Consider the following 20893-nt stretch of genomic DNA (forward strand, 5'->3'; position numbering starts at 1 on the left):
TTCATGCAAACCTCAAACTTAACCAGGTTAAAAAATAACGAAATGGTAATAACCAAGCTTCATGGACATAAGCGCTGCCAAAACATCCATATCTGCCTGTAGCATAGTATTTCATGCAAACCTCAAACTTAACCAGGTTAAAAAATAACATTATTATACTGTGGATAAGCCACACACCTGAATTGGTTCTCCAATGAGTGACCACTTCAAACCATTCTCATAGCACGCCCTGTGCTCTGATTTGACAGTGAGAGAGTGATTGCACCATAGTTTGTACTGATAATCATTCTCAGCATACGCTACGAATACGCTTCGAGGTTACGCGTCGCATCAAAGCCTCCGTGTGACGTCATGTACACGCCCCGTACAAAAAAGACGCAAATGTTTTTAATTGTTTTAAAACATATATTCATGTATTTAATGAACATACTAACAGAAGACTTAATTTAGGATAATTATGGAATATTTTTTTAGTAAGTTTTAAAAATCCTATATTACCTCTATATTGTATGAGTCCAGCTGCGTGCCCCTCCGCCTGGTACCCTAGACTCCACCACGCCCAAACCCGGTTCATAAGCACGCGTGATCGTCACCACAAAACCATTAGCACGCCTATCGCTTTTCCACACATGCTTTTACAACTAGTATGCATTTACCACACATGATAAATGCATAATCTTAACAATGTTTTTTTGTTGACCAACACGTGTTGTAATACCTGTGCATTACGTCCTTCAAATTAGTTTCTAGGTATACGTGTGACCAACTCTCATAAGATCACAGGCCAAGGACAAACACAGTGGTATCTGTGGCACCATATCTCATCGATCACAGAGAAAATATACGCAGGGTAAAATGAAAGTAACAGGTATAATAAAAAAAATGAAGGAAAGCTACTAAAATGGAGGTTGTAATCAAAGTTTGGCGCCTCGACACTACGTTTCAAATAAATATACATTCAATATGTGTATTAATATACTACAAAAGTATAGCACCGGATAACACACATGACTCGGGAAAACAAAACGGCAAATTTAATACCTAAAATCACTTGTTGTTAGCTATAGGCGGCCTAGCCTGGGTCGCGAGATGAGCCCCGCTGCACTCCGATGCAGTCCTGCTGTTGCGTCACTCGGCGTAGTGGCATGAGGAAGAAGGTGATGCCATTCGAGGGAGAAAGATAGCAACCTGGGCAGCAACAGTGTTAGTAACCTACTTGGGAGTTATATGGTGATTTGTTACCACACTGCCTCACGGGACGAAGAAACTGCACTACATTTACCAGCAGGCCACTCGGGTGGCCACGCCCATCTGGGCGGAAGACATCACATTTAATGAACTGCCAAAACCTGCCGTTTGTGCTAACTGAGCCAAAGCCCCAAGCCCTTGAAGAAGTGTCCCAGACATGAAACGCGTCGGGCGGGACTTCCATTTGACGAAGCACCAAGCTGTTCATGCTGTTTTCCTTGAATAAATCAAAGGCACAATCTACTCACCTGAGTGGGCTCTCTTCTGTGCAGGCGAACTTGTTGTTGATCTATATATATATATATATATATATATATATATATATATATATATATATATATACACAACCTACTGGCGGTCGCCAGTAGGTAGTTATAGTTAGGACCTTTTTTCCATAGGAAATTCGCAACATTCTATTTAGAATAACTTTGGCGCCGGTTGACGAATCTTAGCGAAATTTTCAAAACTAGTGGGGCGCTCCGGTCCGCTCCTATCCTGAAAGTCTTGGGGTGATTCGTGAAGCAGGGGCTGAGAAAAAAGGGGGTCCCAAAACAGGTTTTTCCCAATGCAATTTTCTATAGGTACAGTTCATCGCAGCTACAGCCCGAACGGCTGAACGGAATTACACCAAATTTGTCAACGTTGTAGTGCTTGGTTCAGACTCGTGCCTTTTGCTTATATGGTGTATATCTGTTCAGTAGTTCCTGAGAAAATTACAATTAAAAGTACATATATCTCTATGACCTCGGATCCGCGCATCTTGCGTGCACTCTAAGCGCACCGTCCCAATCACGTGCTGAATGTAATTGGCTGTGAAGTGGTTGTCACCATTCAAAACCAGGAATTGTTGGCAGCCATTTTGTGCCTCGGTAGAAGCAAAGCTCTTGTGGGACATGTAAGAAATATTTTGATCATCTAGACCTGCTTAGGGGATCCCCCCCCAAAAGATTTTGGGGGAGGGGGGACGGAGAAATATTCGTTGGGTGCATGGATCCGCCGTAATAAAAATAAAAATGAAGCGGGGGCTCCTGTGCTTGTTTAAGTATTAGCTACCTGGGAGGGCCAAATCCCGGGGTCTAAATATTACATTTACATTTGATGGGGTCCAGAGGGGCCCTGTAGCCCGGGGACCGCCATTCCTTGGTGCTACAAAATGGGTGAAGGAGCTCAAAGGTCCGTCTAAGTCCTAAGCATGGGTGGAAAATCCGTTCCTCTCGCGGATTTTCGGTAAATTTGCAATCCGCGAGATTCGCGAATTTCTCGCAAAATCCGCAAGCGGAACGGATTGGGTCAAAAGTTCAAGCTGACTTTTGTAACTCTTTTAGAATGGCGCCGGCAAGCTGCCAGAGCCATTCTAAAATAGTTACAAAAGTCAGCTTCAACAGGAAGCTCTAATAGATAAAGTAAAGCAGGTGCTGCTCAAATTCAGTTACACAATCATTAATCACCCCAAACTTGGGGTGATTAATGATTGTGTAACTTAATTTGACCTTCAACTGGAGCACCTGCTTTACTTTATCTATTAGTGCTTCCTGTTGAAGCTATTTCTAGCTATTTTAGAATGGCGCTGGCAGCTTGCCGGTGCCATTCTAAGTAGGGCTGAGGGCAGAAGGGCACAAAAGTGGGGCAGAAGGGGACAAAAAAATGAGTGGGGCAGAGGGCAGAAGGGCACAGAAACGAGTGGTACAGAGGGCAGATGGGCATAAAAAACGAGAGGGTGGCATGATTAAGCAGGCAAAAAAAAAAACCCCCGCGAAATTGCAAAGCGCCTCGCGAACACCCGCGAACACGCAAAGCGCCTCGTGAACACCCGCGAACACACAAAAATAAAAAAATCCACAAATTCGCGCGAATTCGTGAATTTTGCGGATTGCCAATTCGCAAATCCGCAAATTCACGAATTACGAATTCGCAAAATTCGCCCATGCTTACTGGGGGCTACCACCCTCCGGGGGTTTTTTATATTTTGGGAGGGGGGCCACGTGGTCTCCATTCTGGAGCAGTCGAAAACCTTGGGGAACACCACCTCCAAGGGGCAGCTCTTGCTGTGCCTCGGAGTGTCTACCCCCGGAACACTGCTGTTTGCTATGGCAGGGCAGGAGTCAAGGTTCCCGCTGGGTCATAGCAAACTTGAGGGCATATTAACAAGTGCCATTTCGCCGCAATTTTTGTAAAAAAGCCAAAAATGTGGTTCAAATTATAACGTCCTATTTCCTAGGTGACACTAAGATGCATTATGCATGTTAGCAGCCGGTTTGCTAAGGGGTCACCTCGTATCTTCAATGAGCTGCAATATAGGTGTTCTCAGTGGGAAGTTAGGTGTTTCTATGAGAATATTAAAAAGGAAGAGGGATGTATGACAATAGCGTTGTATTTACAAACCGGGCCTGGATTTGAGGAGCGATAGGAAAACTGTTGCTAATTGCGGTTTATGTCGGATCCTAACATCTGTTCTGAAGTAGACTTAATAATGTTTAATATGCAAGGTGGATTGATATATTGAGTCCACAGTCTTATATTAATAAGCTTTTCACTTGCTTAATTTATCACTGTATTTCTCGCAATGTTGGGGGTATATTCACAAGGACAGCGTTAAAGTTATCGTCGCTTTAACGTTAGGAAAGTGTTGTTAAAGCGGCCATAATGGCTTAATAATAGGCTTTTGAGAATTTGTGAGAATTTCAATAGAAGCCCAGGTTTACACCAGACCATGTTAACGCTGTCCTTGATAATATGCTCCCAAGTTTGCTATGGCAGGGCGAGAGCCTCGGCTCTCACTCTTGCATAGCAAACAGCAATGTTGAAAAAAATCTTCCGGTAAGATAAGAAAGGATTTTGAAGTCCATTATCGCCGTTTTAGTTGTAGTTTGCTGCCATTAAAGCGGCGACAATTTTAATGCCGTCCTTGTAAATATGCCCCTAAGTTTTTCTAATGTCGACAATCCTGTTTCCCATTTAAATCGGCACAAAGTATTTAGTGAAGTGCATTGTGAATCGTGATGCAACACCGTCTAATTGTGATCGATAAAGAAGTCGAAGAGTTGTGTACTACTTTTGCTCGTAATGTGTATAGGGGCAGATTTACAAGTTCCTTGCATCACTATTGCATCACCTTTAACTTGGGAAAGTGACACCAAAGTGATGCATGGGGCTTATAAATCTGCTACACAGTGTTCTGTCTTAGTTTGCTTTCCTTTCTGTCATGTAGAGGATCCTGGGTAAATATAACGATTTCTGTACAGCCAGTACCTTTCAACCCTACCTCCAAACTGCTTACTGCCTGTTACTATAGTAACAGTTCATGCAACACTTAAGTGAGCACACAGGTTACAAGTTCACCACACAATGTTGCTAATCCAAACAGTTACTGTGCTGGAGTTTTTAAAATTTTCCATGGGAACCGTTAATCGCAGCTAGAGACTCTGGTAAAGAGCTGGTAAAGAGTGAGCCTCAGTATTATACTTCTAGCTATAAACATAATTTCTATTTTAATTGTTTAATGCTTTCTAAGCATATGATTATCACATTAAATAATAGTGAAAGGTTGTCAGAAAAAGAAGACGTGTATCCTTTTTTTAATTAACTTTTATTAAAATAATAAATAACTAGAAACATAACTTTAAAATAACAATATAATCAATAACTAGAAACATAACTTTAACATAACAATATAATAAACAAAATGTTCGATGGACTCCAATGGAAGGAGGGTAGGTAACCTGCAAAACAAAAATGAAAATAAGTGTTTAAAATTTGATCAATGTGACTGAATGAGATCAAAGATCACAAATTAAGATAACACTTGGCAATATTTGTTAATTTGTACGTCTGCAGTGTGCCTGATACATTCCACCTCTCTTATAGGCCCGCGTTCAAGACATAACTTTAAAAGAGAAAGAGAAACAATGTGAGAGAGTGAGAGTGATAAAGAGAGAATAAACAACATTACAAGTGTGAGAGAGAGAAAGTAATTGATGGAGCAGTTAATACTGGAGAAAATCTTTGTAGCTCACCTTTTTACCTCCGTTGTGTGTCCAAGCACGTGCTGGTTCATAGTGCTCTCTCAAGTTTAGTGATCTGAAAGATAGTATTTAGTTAGTAATAGCATAGTACATACAACTGCACTAGTATATTTGTGCTTTATGTCTTTGTACACTCAGGATACTGTATTTCATCAACTTCCCCTGCAAGGAGGTGTCTGTGCGCTGTTTTTCTTCTAAAGGTCTATACCCCATGCACTCCCACTGCATAGCGGTGAGTTCTCATTACTCGTACCCAGACTGTTGCACCCCATTGATTCCGAGAGTCCAGAGGTGAGTGCTTTTTCTTGCGCACTCGGGGCAGATTTATAAGCTCCATGCGCCACTTTTGCGTCACTTTCCCCAAGTTAAAAGTGATGCAAAAGTGGCGCAAGGAGCTTGTAAACTGCCCTTCAAACTGTTGCAATCTATCCACTCCCACTGCCCGGAGGTAATTGTACATTCGTACGCAGTCAAGCTGCTGCACACTACCCACTCTCTCCGCCCGCAGGTGACTTCTCTTAGCTTCGGAAACAAGCTTCTTTGCTCACCTTGTGCCATTGGATTGATTCAAAGAGGGTGCACCACGTGTCGAAGCAGCCTTCTCAGACATTGTTACGATGGCCACGCATCATCGCAGAATCCTCGAACGTTGAGCTTTGGATGTGTTGGGGGGAGGGACTCCAATTTGTGTAACACAACCTGTAAGAACAAGCATTGGAAATGCAATAGGTCTCGCATTAGAAAAGTTGGAGTTATTGGTCTTGTAAATGACTGACATATTTTATTTATTTGTTGGTTTTTAAAATTGCTAAATTGATGGCTTTGTCATTTACAATGCCAATAGTTATAACTTTCGCGAATGTGACACCTATAGCATTTGGAATGCAACATGTTTTGTATTTACGTGACTTAGATGGCAGCTCTGGTCGTTAGGCCACATCTCTAGAGAGCAGGAGAGTGCAGCAGGGGAGAGAAGCACAGCAATGCAATAGGTATCGCATTAGGAAAGTTTGAGCTATTAGTATTGTAAAGGACACATTTTTTATTTATGTGCTTGTTTTGAAAATAGCGAATTAATAGCTTTGTTATTTACAATGCCAATAGTTTTATCTTTCGCAAATGTGACACCTATTGTAACACAATATGTGTTGTGAGGGTGGGTGAGGGGGTGAGGGGTTGAGGGGTTGAGGGTGAGTGAGGGTGAGGGGTTGAGGGTGAGTGAGGGTGAGTGAGGGTGAGGGGTTGAGGGGGAGGGGTCGAGGGTGAGGGGTTGAGGGTGAGGGGTTGAGGGGTTGAGGGTGAGTGAGGGTGAGGGGTTGAGGGTGGGTGAGGGTGAGTGAGGGTGAGGGGTTGAGGGTGAGTGAGGGTGAGGGGTTGAGGGTGAGTGAGGGTGAGGCTGAGGGGTTGAGGGTGAGTGAGGGTGAGTGAGAGTGAGGGTGAGTGAGGGGTTGAGGGTGAGGGGTTGAGGGTGGGTGAGGGGTTGAGGGTGAGTGAGGGTGAGGGTGAGTGAGGGTGAGTGAGGGTGAGTGGGTGAGGGTGAGTGAGGGTGAGGGTGAGTGAGTGAGGGTGAGTGAGGGGTTGAGGGTGAGGGTTTGAGGGTGAGTGAGGGTGAGGGTGAGGGGTTGAGGGTGAGTGAGGGTGAGGGTGAGGGGTTGAGGGTGAGGGGTTGAGTGAGGGTGAGGGGTTGAGGGTGAGTGAGGGAGAGTGAGGGTGAGGGAGAGTGAGGGTGAGGGAGAGTGAGGGTGAGGGGTTGAGGGTGAGTGAGGGTCAGTGAGGGTGAGGGTGAGTGAGGGTGAGTGAGGGCGAGTGAGGGCGAGTGAGGGCGAGTGTGGGTGAGTGTGGGTGAGTGAGGGTGAGTGAGGGTGGGTGAGTGAGGGTGAGTGAGGGTGAGGGGTTGAGGGTGAGTGAGGGTGAGGGGTTGAGGGTGAGGGTGAGGGTGAGGGGTTGAGGGTGAGTGAGGGTGAGGGTGAGGGGTTGAGGGTGAGTGAGGGTGAGGGGTTGAGGGTGAGTGAGGGTGAGTGAGGATGAGGGGTTGAGGGTGGGTGAGGGGTTGAGGGTGAGTGAGGGTGAGGGATTGAGGGTGAGGGGTTGAGGGTGAGTGAGGGTGAGGGTGAGTGAGGGTGAGGGTGAGGGGTTGAGGGTGAGTGAGGGTGAGTGAGGATGAGGGGTTGAGGGTGGGTGAGGGTGAGTGAGGGTGAGGGTGAGTGAGGGTGAGGGTGAGGGTTTGAGGGTGGGTGAGGGGTTGAGGGTGAGTGAGGGTGAGGGGTTGAGGGTGAGTGAGGGTGAGGGTGAGTGAGGGTGAGTGAGGGTGAGTGGGTGAGGGTGAGTGAGGGTGAGGGTGAGTGAGTGAGGGTGAGTGAGGGGTTGAGGGTGAGGGTTTGAGGGTGAGTGAGGGTGAGGGGTTGAGGGTGAGTGAGGGTGAGGGTGAGGGGTTGAGGGTGAGTGAGGGTGAGGGGTTGAGTGAGGGTGAGGGGTTGAGGGTGAGTGAGGGAGAGTGAGGGTGAGGGAGAGTGAGGGTGAGGGAGAGTGAGGGTGAGGGGTTGAGGGTGAGTGAGGGTCAGTGAGGGTGAGGGTGAGTGAGGGTGAGTGAGGGCGAGTGAGGGCGAGTGAGGGCAAGTGAGGGCGAGTGTGGGTGAGTGAGGGCGAGTGAGGGCGAGTGAGGGCGAGTGTGGGTGAGTGTGGGTGAGTGAGGGTGAGTGAGGGTGGGTGAGGGTGAGTGAGGGTGAGTGAGGGTGAGGGGTTGAGGGTGAGTGAGGGTGAGGGTGAGGGTGAGGGGTTGAGGGTGAGTGAGGGTGAGGGTGAGGGGTTGAGGGTGAGTGAGGGTGAGGGGTTGAGGGTGAGTGAGGGTGAGTGAGGATGAGGGGTTGAGGGTGGGTGAGGGGTTGAGGGTGAGTGAGGGTGAGGGATTGAGGGTGAGGGGTTGAGGGTGAGTGAGGGTGAGGGTGAGTGAGGGTGAGGGTGAGGGGTTGAGGGTGAGTGAGGGTGAGTGAGGATGAGGGGTTGAGGGTGGGTGAGGGTGAGGGTGAGTGAGGGTGAGGGTGAGGGTGAGTGAGGGTGAGTGTGAGTGAGGGTGAGTGTGAGTGTAGGTGGGTGAGGGTGAAGGGTTGAGGGTGAGTGAGGGTGAGGGGTTGAGGGTGAGGGTGAGTGAGGGTGAGGGGTTGAGGGTGAGTGAGGGTGAGGGGTTGAGGGTGAGTTAGGGTGAGGGGTTGAGGGTGGGTGAGGGTGAGTGAGGGTGAGGGTGAGGGGTTGAGGGTGAATGAGGATGAGTGAGGATGAGTGAGAGTGAGGGTGAGTGAGGGGTTGAGGGTAAGGGGTTGAGGGTGAGTGAGGGTGAGGGTGAGGGGTTGAGTGAGGGTGAGGGGTTGAGGGTGAGTGAGGGTGAGGGTGAGTGAGGGTGAGGGTGAGTGAGTGAGGGTGAGGGGTTGAGAGTGAGGGTGAGGGTGAGTGAGGGTGAGGGTGAGTGAGGGTGAGGGTGAGGGTGAGTGAGGGTGAGGTTGAGGGTGAGTGAGGGTGATTGAGGGTGAGTGAGGGTGAGGGGTTGAGGGTGAGTGAGGGTGAGGGTGAGGGGTTGAGGGTGAGTGAGGGTGAGGGTGAGGGAGGGTGTAGGTTGCAGTACTGCGGAAGAGCGGTGCGCATTGATAGGTCACGAGACCTAAAGAGAGCCTCTAAGAATGAAAACAAGTGTCAGAATAGCCAGCCAAGTAAGAACTATCCACTCTAGAATGAGCTGTGCCTGTCAGCGATGTAGAACAGGCAGGCAATTACATGAGTAAGGTAACTTGACCGTGCTGCAGGTCGAAGAAATCGATAATGATTCTGTGGCTCAGGAACTCGTGACTGCCACTTGAAGAAATATGCTCCAGCTGCGAGGAGAAATAGATAAGATTATGTGGCCTAAGAAGTCGTGACTGCCTTTGACGAAATCTGAAAAACAGAGCTCCCGTTGTTTGCAGAACACCGCTCTGCACGGGTAAAAACTCAGTCCCAGAAGGAAGACAGCGGGTAGAACGTTCGCTGAGGCCCAACAGCTGAGCGCACACTAGGCGGGAGGCCGCCGAACGCTCTGGCAAGAGAGTTCCCGCTGAGAGGAATCACTGTGTGGAGATGTGTGCTGCCGAACGTTCGTTGAGAGAATAAGCTGAGCTCTAGCCGTCGGGAGGCCACCCTAGCTCAGGCACTTAGGTTCCTGCTGTGAGGTAATCACTGTGTGGAATTCACGCCATAAACTGACAGCTGAGCATAAAACGGGGATAGCAGGCAGAGGGCTACCGGGGAAAAAGTACTTACACTAGATTAACTCCTAACAAGGAGCTGGAGGATTTTCCCCCTTAACTGAGGAAGTTCCAATTATAGCACTAGACAAAAAACAATTAGGCAGCCATCTGTTCAAAACCACTGGCTACAACTGACGGAAACGGCACAAGGCCAAGAGAGTTCAGATAACACCGCAACTCCAGGGGGAGAATGTCGCTTCAATTGCAATCACTAGGCAAGGTGAGTTCAGATAACATCACAACTCCAGGGTGAGAGCGTCGCTACAAATAGTAATCGCTGGGCAGACGAGGGAATTCAATACCAGGGCGCTCCCGAAACACTCCGACAGAACAGTTGAGGGAAACGCGCTGTAGATACAGCACTGCGTGAAAGGTAGCGATAAACAATGCCTTGTACAAACGTGGATTCACTTCCTCAACAGAACAAGTAAAAAAACAAGGGAGGAGAGAAGGAAAGGTGACAGAACTGCTGGAGGAGCAAAGAGGAGAAAAGAAATGCGACACGGCGGGCAGGGGATGGGGCGGAGCGGGTAAAAAAAAAAAAAAGACGGAGGGAAGGCAGATAAGGGGAGGGGGGAGGAGAAACGCGACACGGCGGGCAGGGGAGGGAGCGGAGCGGGGAGAGGGTGTGAAAGCAGCAGGGGCCTGGAGTGCGGCTGAGGGAACTGATGTGCACGCGCTTTTAAGCTCAATGCGCATGCGCATTGAGCTTAAAAGTCACGGGCACTGCAAGGAATCGCCACGATTCCTTGCAAGTTAGTTAAAGAGTGGTTAAGCCCCCATAGTCTCGCAAGCTCGATGCGCATGTGCATCGACAGGCGAGACCTAAAAAAGGAAGTTAACATTGTGCATCATTTTTTCATCAAAGGAGAGAGGAAGTGAAATTGTGACTGAAAAGAATATTTGCAGCTCACCTTTCTGTCACCGGTGTGTCTTTTACCACGGGAATGGGACATAATGCACCCTGAAGCTTTACATCTAAAAGATAGTAAAAGAAAGATGTTATGATTGGTAATTGTTACTATCTTAATGTGTAGTAAAATTACATCGCCCTTGCACACTCCTTCTCTCTTGCATTTAAAAAACAACTATATGTATAGTTACAACTTGTTTAATTGGCTTAGATTTTTGTAAAATTACTATAGTAGTAATGTTTTTTATCCGGTTGTGAAAGCAAGTGGTGCACAGTGATACATGTGGTTTCGATCATCACAAGCAACGGACATTTGACCGATTATAAAAACTTTCCTGCTATTGGAAAAAAATACAAATGCAATAAGATACCGTATGTAGGACTGCGTATGCCTAAATCGTTGTCGCCTTTTTTGTAACCAGTCTGCTGCACCCCATCTACTCTCTCCGCTGTGCACCCAGGCCTGACTGCTCACCTTTTTGTGGACAGGGCACCTTCTACATCATGCGTCCCGCTCTGCCACCAAGAAGTCTCACATATGTGCTGAGTCTTGATATCGCTACGGCTAAGGACATACTCATGCTCCTATCATCATCACAGGTTGCTCACACGCTCAGTCCTTGCGGTACCATTAACTCAGTGACTAAAGAGGCCACGCACGTAGTGGTGGGCCCTCCTGTTCTGTGGTTTGGACCTGCATGATGCCTCCGAACCATTAGGACGCGCCATCACAGCGCTTGTGATGGGAGCGACTATGAAATGGCGTAGAGCACGTGTATTGGTAGGGTCACGTGTGTAGTGAGGTATGTGCTGGATGGGTGTGGTGTGGGTGTGTACCAGCCATGAGGGAGTGCGTGTGTGCCGTTCTGACAACTAGACCTGGAAGTAAGAAATCACTACAATGGAAATCTGGGCCATGTCCGTACCGTTGTGTTTTCCTGTAAGTGTAAGCGGAGTGGGCTGAACTGACGTATGCCAGTGCTGCGCGAGGCTGTGAACGATGACTCCGGAGCTAAGAGCGTGGTTCCGTCATCAGCTATATGAAAAATTTACTGATTTTAGGTGTCCGTGTTATAGTGCTGCCGTCACCCGGGTCTTACACGCAAATGTGTCATCACGTCTGTAAAGTCCCACAATATGGCTAACATGGAAGGTATGGGGTATCACTGACCCTATATTCATCCATAGATGCACACATAAAAGATGGAGGACATGACGCATTTATCTGAATATGAATGTTTGTTGTACATTCAGTGGAGTGTTGTAGCTGAAGTAATACAGGGCTGTGAGAGGTTTAGGTTGCAGTTTTTAGCACATGAAGGACAGATAATATATACGTATGTGGTCATTCAGGTATACTGTCGAACTTGGTGCTGGAAATCATTGTTCGAGGCTCGGAGTTGCGTCCATATCCTGTTATTGTAGATTAATGACGTAATCAACGCGTGCCTGAAAATGTACTGTAAATACGGTGCTCATGTAAATTGTTGATATAGTTTTAGGTCGACTTCGCACTATATAAATATGCTAAAAAAAAACAAGAAATAGTACACATTTATAAATTGACTATACAGTTTCTTTGCAGTATTGTAATGATCCACTTTGTACGTTCATATGTGTAGAATGAGCGAGAGAAAGTTATATAATCGAAGTTTTTGTTATTGGCAGAAATTTGATGGTTGCATACGCTGTTTACAGCACAATATAATGTGGTAGGGTGCAGGAGCAGCATTTTACAAACATAATAAGTACACAGACACCTAGTTGATGTGGGTACGGGCACGTGTGCTCGACTCCATTTTATTACGTTGCTGTTGGTAACAAGCAGAATAGTAATCATGATATCATACACAGATATTCAATTATACACGGTTTATGACTTCTGCTATATAAAGGTAGGAGCACTGTACGTGAAATTATACACAGAAGATTCTATCGTAAAGGGTACATGAGTTGTGGTACACTGAGGTAGGGGCGGCTTGTGTGGAGCCTGCGATGATGCGTGGTTCAGCAGAATGCACTGGTAAGAATGTCTTTTGGCAACTGAATTTTTCGGTAATAAGGCCATGTGGCGATTATTTGTGCTGAGTTAGTATGCTTCTTAATAGCTTTTATTTTCAATATTAAAAAAATAAAAATTTTCATTTAAGACACATATAGGGGATATATACAAACAAATGACATGAAATAAATACACAAACCTCTTTTCAAACACACCCACTCCTAATTATTCATCCGTACAGGCACAACCACAGTTAAACACTCACCACACTCAACACACACCACAATATCCTTGTAGGCCAGTATAATTATTGTAAACAAGGCCTTGCCACTACCCTAACAGATTTCTGATTCAGTTCTTTTAGAAGTGCATAGAAATTGCATGAATGACTAAACAATTTTGTCACCACAGTTTTTTTTTGAAATGTACCGCAAGTCTTGATCAAAACCTAGATACAATTTGTTTGGAAGTGGCATTAACAAAGGTCTACACGTTTCAAACCCCGAACACTGTAGGGGTTCTCATCAGGACCAACAACCACAATTTCAAGAAAAGCCACCGCTGTGGACTTCCTCTAATTTTTGCCACAGGAGTATTTTTTGTCTGTGTTAAATAAATCAAGGCTAAATTCCCTACTGTCTGTAGTGTAGATACAAAGCTGAATTCAAGTTGTGAATCCTACTGTCCAGAGTGTACATCGAAGCCACTAGTCAGCACAGTTATAGAAGGATGCTTTTTTTCACTTATTTTAACAAAATCTGAATACATACAGTATAATTGTCTCTGCATTAAGTAAATCAAGGCTGAATTCCCTACTGTCTATAGTGTAGATGCAAAGTTGAATTCGAGTTGTAAACTCTGCTGTCCACAGTGTAGATCTTAGGGTGGACTGAATCATCTGTAATCATGATTGAAATGAAAGATAGAACATTTATAGAATACATTATTGAAATATGTATGTTTCAGGGACATTTTAAAGGGACAGTATGTCTCACTGTGACATAAAACTGTTCACTCTTCTTTGCAATGATTTATGGTGCACTGAGTTAGTACTATCTTTGGCGCTGAGCTTGTACGTATCCTGCGATAATGCGTAGTGCAGGGAGGCTGCACTGGGAGCAATGTTTTTTGCCTAGTGAATTCTGCCTTAATAAGGCTACGGTTTAGATGACTTGTGGTGCAGTGAGTTAGTGGTACTGAAAGAACTCAGCGTGTGCACACCCTATGATGATTCGTGGTTCGGGGCGGGTCGCAGTGGTACAATGTCTCTTGTCTACTGGAATGTGTCATGTACAAAAACCATTCTACCTGACTTGTGAGCCCTCACAATGTAGATCGAAAGCAGTAGTCATCACTGACATCAAGAAATTCTTTTTGTCATATCTTTTAACAAAATCTGAGAACATAAAGTACAATTATCTCTACCTTAAAAAAATCAAGGCTAACTTTCATGCTGTTTGTAGTATAGATTCAAAGCTGAATTCAAGATGTGAAACCTGCTGTCCGCACTGTAGATCGAAGGCAGTAGTCAGCAGAGATATCGACGAATGATTTTTGACACTTATTTTAACAAAATCAGAACACATACAGTAACATTTTCTCTGCATTAAATAAATCAAGGTTGAATTCCCTACTGTCCGTAGTGTACATGCAAAGTTGACTTCAAGTTGTGAACCCTGCTGTCCGCATTGTAGATCGAAGGCAGTAGTTGACACTGACACCGAGGAATGCTTTTTTTGTCACATACTTTAACAACATTTGAGGACACAGTACAATTGTCTCTGCCTTAAATAAATCGAGACTGAATTCAATGTTCTCTGTAGTGCTGATGCGCCACTGGTATCAAGTGGTAAACTCTGTTGATCGCAGTGTACATTTGAAGGCAGTAGTCAGTATAGCTATTGAGGAATGTTTTTTGTGGCATCCTTTACCAAAATTGCCTCTGCCTTACATAAATCAAGGATAACTTGAATGCTGTCCGTAGTGTAGATGGAAAGCTGAATTCAAGTTGTGAACCCTTCTGTTCGCAGTGTAGATCTTTGGCTGCACTGCATTATCTGTAATGTTCTCCATACATTGACTGTTGCATACAGGACTCATAAACTGGTATCAAGTGGTGAACTCTGTTGATCACAGTGTACATTTGAAGGCAGTACTCAGTACAGATAGTGAGGAATTGTTTTTTATCACATCATTTAACAAAATTGTATCTGCCTTACATAAATCAAGGCTAACTTGAATGCGGTCTGTAGTGTAGATGGAAAGCTGAATTCAAGTTGTGAACCCTGCTGTCCTCAGTGTAGATCGAAGGCAGTAGTTGTCACAGACGTCGAGAAATGCTTTTTGTCACTTATTTAAACAAAATCTGAAGACATATAGTACAATTGTCTCTGCATTAAATGAATCAAGGCTAAATGTCCTACTGTCCGTACTTTAACAAAATCTGAGGACATAGTACAATTGTCTCTACCTTAAATAAATCAAGACTGAATTCAATGTTCTCTGCAGTGCTGATGCACCACTGGTATCAAGTTGTAAACTCTACTGACCGCACTGTAGATCGAAGGCAGTAGTCCGCACAGATACCGATCAAGAATTTTTATCACTTATTTTAACAAAGTCTGAGGATATAGAGTAGAATTGTCTCTGCTTTACATATATCAAGGATAACTTCAATGCTGTGCTGAATTCAAGTTGTGAACCCTACTGTCCGCAGTGTAGATCAAAGTTAGTAGTCGATACAGACATAAGTCTGCGGTGCTGTGGTGCTGAGTTCACAATGGGCCTTTATCGAGGAGGCACGTGGTCATTGCGCAGACACGTGGCAGGGTGAGGACCTTCACTGTGGCAGAGTCTTTTCTCTTTGCAGAAGTGAACCACGCCCAAGGCGTAGGTGTACGGGGTTGGGGAAGGGCCCCTGTCTAGGGCTGCTCACTTCTGTAACAGGGGAGGTCTGAAAGGTCGGTTCTACTAAAGGAGAGGCTGAATACGGTAACAGACTTTTCAGGGAGGGCTTTATTTTCATCGTTTTGGAATAAGTTTTTCTTTAGCGGCTCGTGAGGCGCTCTCGCACAAAGGCTGCAGGGTCATAAGTTGTAGTCCGGGGAGACTCCAGGGTGCCGTGATCACTGGTCCGATCTTCTCCCGAAGGCAGCTCCGTCCGTACCGTGGGGAAAATAGAAACGGAGTATTAGGAGCATATATACTCTAAGCTCTACAGGGACCGGGGGTGAGGGAAACCAGTGCACGCGTGACTTTACAAACTGATGGTTTGTGAAGGGTTTGTGCTCGTGGGGTGTGGGAAGCAGGAAGGCTGTACATGGGGCTGTACAGTTACTCTAATGGGGGTAGGGTACGTTGTCCCATCCAACCCGCCATACGCCCCCGTACCTGTTTAAGCCACACACCTCCCGTGGGCGTGTGGCCGGGCGGCTCGTTCCTCCTCGGCTCTCCTGGCCTTTGTGTCTCGTCTCCTGGGCTCTTCGAGGTCTCTGCTGTTGGGCTCTTCAGGGTCTCGTCTGCGGGGCTCGTCCAGATCACCTCTCCTCCGGGGCAACGGCTAGCTTTCTCCTCTCGTCCACTCGACTCAGGGAAAACGTTGTCCGTCTCTTCCTGTTTCCTGGGTTCTTTTGACGTCGTCACGTCGACAGAGGGGGGGCGTGGCCACCATGGAGGACTCCCAAACCTTAAAGGTGTACGGCTCGTTTTCCTGGATCGTCGGCCACCAATAGTCCGGGTCTCCAGCCTTCCATTCATCTCTGTCCGGGCTGTCAGGGGGCTGCATGGGGGTAATGGAGGTAGGTGAAACAGGGGCGACTGCCCACCGAAGCATAGTCTGATCCCCTGCCACGGGGTCTTGTGTGCCCACCCCGTCACAGTAGGCTAATTATTTATACTCTTACGCTAGAGTTGCATACGTTGGATCAGCCCACTCCGCTTTTGCTTCAAGGGGGAGGAGACAACACAGCTACATGACCGAGATATTCGCCAGAGTCTGAGATCATATGGTTGCGTCCACTGTGCAGTACACACGTATCAATGGTATATCTACACACAGAAAAGTTTTTGGTTTGTATAGTGAGTTGTGTATAGCATATCACCGGTAGTATTAGCAGTGTGTACATTATTGTTGATGTGCGAGTTCCTTCCCTTATACATAGTTGATTGCCACATCTCTGAACATTGAGCTAGTGTGCTGTTGAGGGTATATATATTATTTTGGGAAGGTCTGTTGTCCTGTTGTGCGCAGCCTCTGAGGTAGTAGGGGAAAGGGGTCTTGGGGGGGTGGTTGTGGTGGTGGCGGTGGTGCTGGGTGTTGTGATTTTGTTGGGTGTCGGAGGTGCATAATTAGTACCTCTATCACATATTCTTGTTTAAATATTGGTGTGAGTTTAGTGTAATTCACGCAGTAGATAGTCAACCTCCTTACACCATTTAAATGTTGATGTTAATTAGTTACTGGTAAGTGGCGCTATTGCTTGTTTTTTGAGTTTGTGGCGATTTTGTTGGCAAAAGCAATCAATTGAAGAGTATTGATATTTGCAGTTTTTACTAGGTCGAGATTGGGATGATAATTAAAAAAGATAGAAATAAACAGATATTGTTAATGAACATTATAATTAAGAATTATAATTTAAAAAACCTTTGAAATTCACTGAAACAACCATAGGTCTCAGGCAGGTTATAGTTAGGAATTATCATTGAAAAAACCTTAGAAATGTATTGAAAAAACATAGGTCTCAGGGGTGTTATAATTAACTGGACATTTCACTCATACACAACCATTGAAATTCCTCAGTTATAGTTAGTTGTACTGACTGTAACTTGCGTGTCCGCAATCCACTGCTGATGATGTCACATATTAAGTAAGTATTGTTAGTATGCGTTTACAGTATAGGAAGTGGAAAGCAAACTACTCACCCCTACTGGTGTGAAGACTCTGGGATTAAACCGTGAGCCTAAATTGTGAGCTCATTGCTGTAAAGTGAAGTGCTCTGGGCACTGTAGCATACCTGTAGAAGTAGTGTTAGTTTGCGTTTATACAGTATAGGGAGTGGGAAGCGAACTACTTACCCCTATCGGTCTCAAGACTCGTGGATAAAACCATGAGCTCTTTGCTGTAAAGTCATGTGCTCTGTGTAGTATTCCAATGTAAGTCATAGTAGAATGTTAGTATGTAATTCTATCAGAATCTAAGTATGTGATGTTAGAATGTAGGGTTGTCATGAGGGGAATCTTGCGGAGTTTGTACACGGTGCTGGAGAAGACGGTTGCTTTGCTGTCTGCTCCTGTTGATGGCTGTTTCAGGTTTTTTTTTTTTACTGTAATAAATCTCCTTTTTGGATCCACTGCTGTCTGCCTCTTCACTACATAAATTTGGTGAGGAGCGGGAGTAGGTAAAAAGAAGGCAACACTCACCAATATTTCAAAATTGCTTGCGTTGTGCTGAAGACCCTTTTTCTTCATGTAGCTATTTCTACTCATGCCAGGGTCGTTGGCTCATTGAACTATGTTACCCGACCTCTGGTAGGATTTATATTTTTAGATTTTGCGCGTCCTCTGCCTCTTCACTACACTCTGGTCGCTGTACTACACGTTTGTCAGTAGTGTTGGTATGTGTTTATACTAACCAATGCAGCATGGTCCTAGGGAGCGTGACCTCCCAGGCGCAGCTCATGCAATGTCCCGGGGTGTGCATCCGCGGGACATTTGTGTTTGCTAATAGAGGGCTAGTGCATGGCTTCCACCCTGTGATAGCAAATCCTTGTTTGACTAGTTGAAGCGAGAGGAGGAAAACCTTGTATCCCTTTAATAGAGGGGATGTGGATGGGAAAATGGAGAGAAAAAAAGAAACAACATAAAAAACCAGGGTCTCACCCGTTAATTTAAATGAGGCTCCTGGTGGGTAAAGTTCGTGGCCAATCCAATTATTACATTGCAGAGTCTCTGTAGGGCTGGGGATCTTAATGTCACATGTAAATTAGGCGCGGAGTGGCACAGAGACGTTTTGCAGCCTAGGGGACCGTCACCTTCCCGGGTGTTCGGGGGTTTCGAGGCCAACTGAAGTCTGGGGATCGCCACACTCTGGGGCTTTATTTGAATCTGCAGGGTGGGCCTCTGCAGTCCCTGAAGCCTCGGTGGTCCTAGGCAGTGCCTTATTGGTTCTGTAATCACAGGGGCAGTAATCATGGTGTTATAACGTGATACACTCATAGAACTCTTGCAGTTGTAGAATTACCCAGGCTTCCTTTGTGTAATAATCCGTTAGATTATGTTTGGTAGGTGTACCGTTATATTAGAAGGGTTTGCCCTCATAATATCCTATAAGCAGATGAGTTTCACAATAAACTATAGGCAAGTGTTGTCAGAAAAAGAAGACCTATACACTCAGTTATTTAATTGAAAAAAAATAACCTTTATTAAAGCACAAATAAATAGAAACGTAAGTTGAATAGAACAAACGGTATAATATAAGAAATGTGGGTGGGACTCAAGTGGAAGCAGCGTAGAAAACCTGCAAGACAAAAATGTATGTGTGCTATGTGGAAGAGGTAAAGAAAGGTAGTCCGAATGGAAGGACAATGGTGAGAATGGGAGGGAGGGGGAGTGGGTGGAAGGGAGAAGGGGAGGGAGAGTCAAAAGAAGAGAGGGAGGAGCAGACAGAGCGTCGGCCTACTGCACCCAGCCCTTAGTGTTTACCCTCCCCTCACCCGTTTGTCTAGGACACTGGGGTCCACGAGAAAGAGTGTGGTCCAGCAAGTCCTTAAAATAAAACACATGAGGCCAGAGATTAGGGGCCATATTATCAAGGAACGTCGATAACATTATCGCCGCTTTGGCGGCACGAAACTGCTGCTAAAGCGGTGATAAGGGGCTTGATAATATGCTCTTGTGAATTCCCATAGAAGCCCAGATTCTGTTATGAAATCTACACATTGCTTTTTCCATTTCCATTCCCAAGCTTTATTTCGGTCATTGCAGACCATAAAAGCAACAAATAAAAAAGATATAATACATTGAATTTGTTTAAACATCATAGGATACAACCAATAGCAGTTAGTTATACTATCTCAATAACAAGATAACAATTATTGAAATGTAAAAGCATTAAAACAGTCAATTCATATTTGATAAGTTTATCGCAATGGAAAACTGAAGAAGTATATTTAGGCTACAGTCAAGGAATTTAAAGACTTGCGACGCCTTGACCACATGGAGTTAAGGAAACGGGAGACAGCAAAAACAATCGGGGTGAGTTCCAGTTCGCATACATTTAAGAGCCTCCCGTATTCATCTGAACCCCATATTCCTGCATATTGGTAAGAGCCAGGACCTTCTGATTGCAATATATCCTGGACAGAAGAAAAAAACATGTATGGGGGTCTCTTCCTGGTTCTCACAAGCAGGACAGCCGGGAGGGGAGGCTTTGGTCCATTTGCTGGTAAAAGCGTAGACTGGATGGCAGAGACAGCCCCATCTTAACTGGGCATAGAGTTTCCTTGCCAAGATTGGATAGACATCATCAAGGAAGGTCTCAAATAAATATTGATATTTGAATTTAAAAAAGTCAGAGGTTAAGCAACCATGTTTAGCATTCCTGTAGAGTTCACCCAATCTAAAAAGCCTGTAGGATTTAGCTAGTTTGAGGCGTGAGATGGACCGGGACTCTTCCTCCGGGTGGGTCCATAGTTTTGGCCAACCTAGTCTAAAGCACAGGTCTTTTATGTGTGCCAACCAGGGTATTTTTCCCACCCATGGAAGCCCCAGGATCACCTTGAGTTCTAACTGGTAAGCTAGTAGTTCGGGTGTTGCCCATAGTCTGCGCCAGAAAGCCAAAGGTCGCATCTCAATTTCCTCATTTATGGGTCTGAGGCCAAGGTCCATACGTAAGGGGATGAGTGGGGTACTTGGCTGTAGGCCCAAGATTTGCCTCATGAACTTGTTCTCTGTTCTGACCAGTGCACCTACAGGGCGGTGTCTCCAAAGTTCAGCCCCATACATAATTGCACTCCTGATTTGAACTTTATAAATCTCTGTTAGCGGGCTGAGTTGTTTAGTGGTTAAGTTCCTATATAATTTTGCTATGCCCCCGGTCATCTGTGCTAGTCTCAGGACTGCCTTTTCTTGATGTGGGCCCCACCCAAAGGTTTCCGTCAACGTGACACCCAGGTAGTCAAAGACGTCCACCCTCTCCAACTGGGTGGGGTTGGGACGAGAGGTTTTGCTCGGATTAAATACCAATTGCTTTTTACTGTTTGTCACATGTGATCTAGGATGTGCACGCTGCTCGTTGCTTGTGATACTTCTTAGAACCACGAATACCCAGACCGAAAGGGAGCACAATAATGTGCACACACACACAGCAGGGGCATTGTGTAACACATATTTGTTTTTTGATGTATCGTTTGAGATGCATGGCAATCACACGTGGAAG

This window comes from Lissotriton vulgaris, chromosome 2_1, assembly GCF_964263255.1.
Source record: "Lissotriton vulgaris chromosome 2_1, aLisVul1.2, whole genome shotgun sequence".
NCBI classification, from domain to species: domain Eukaryota; kingdom Metazoa; phylum Chordata; class Amphibia; order Caudata; family Salamandridae; genus Lissotriton; species Lissotriton vulgaris.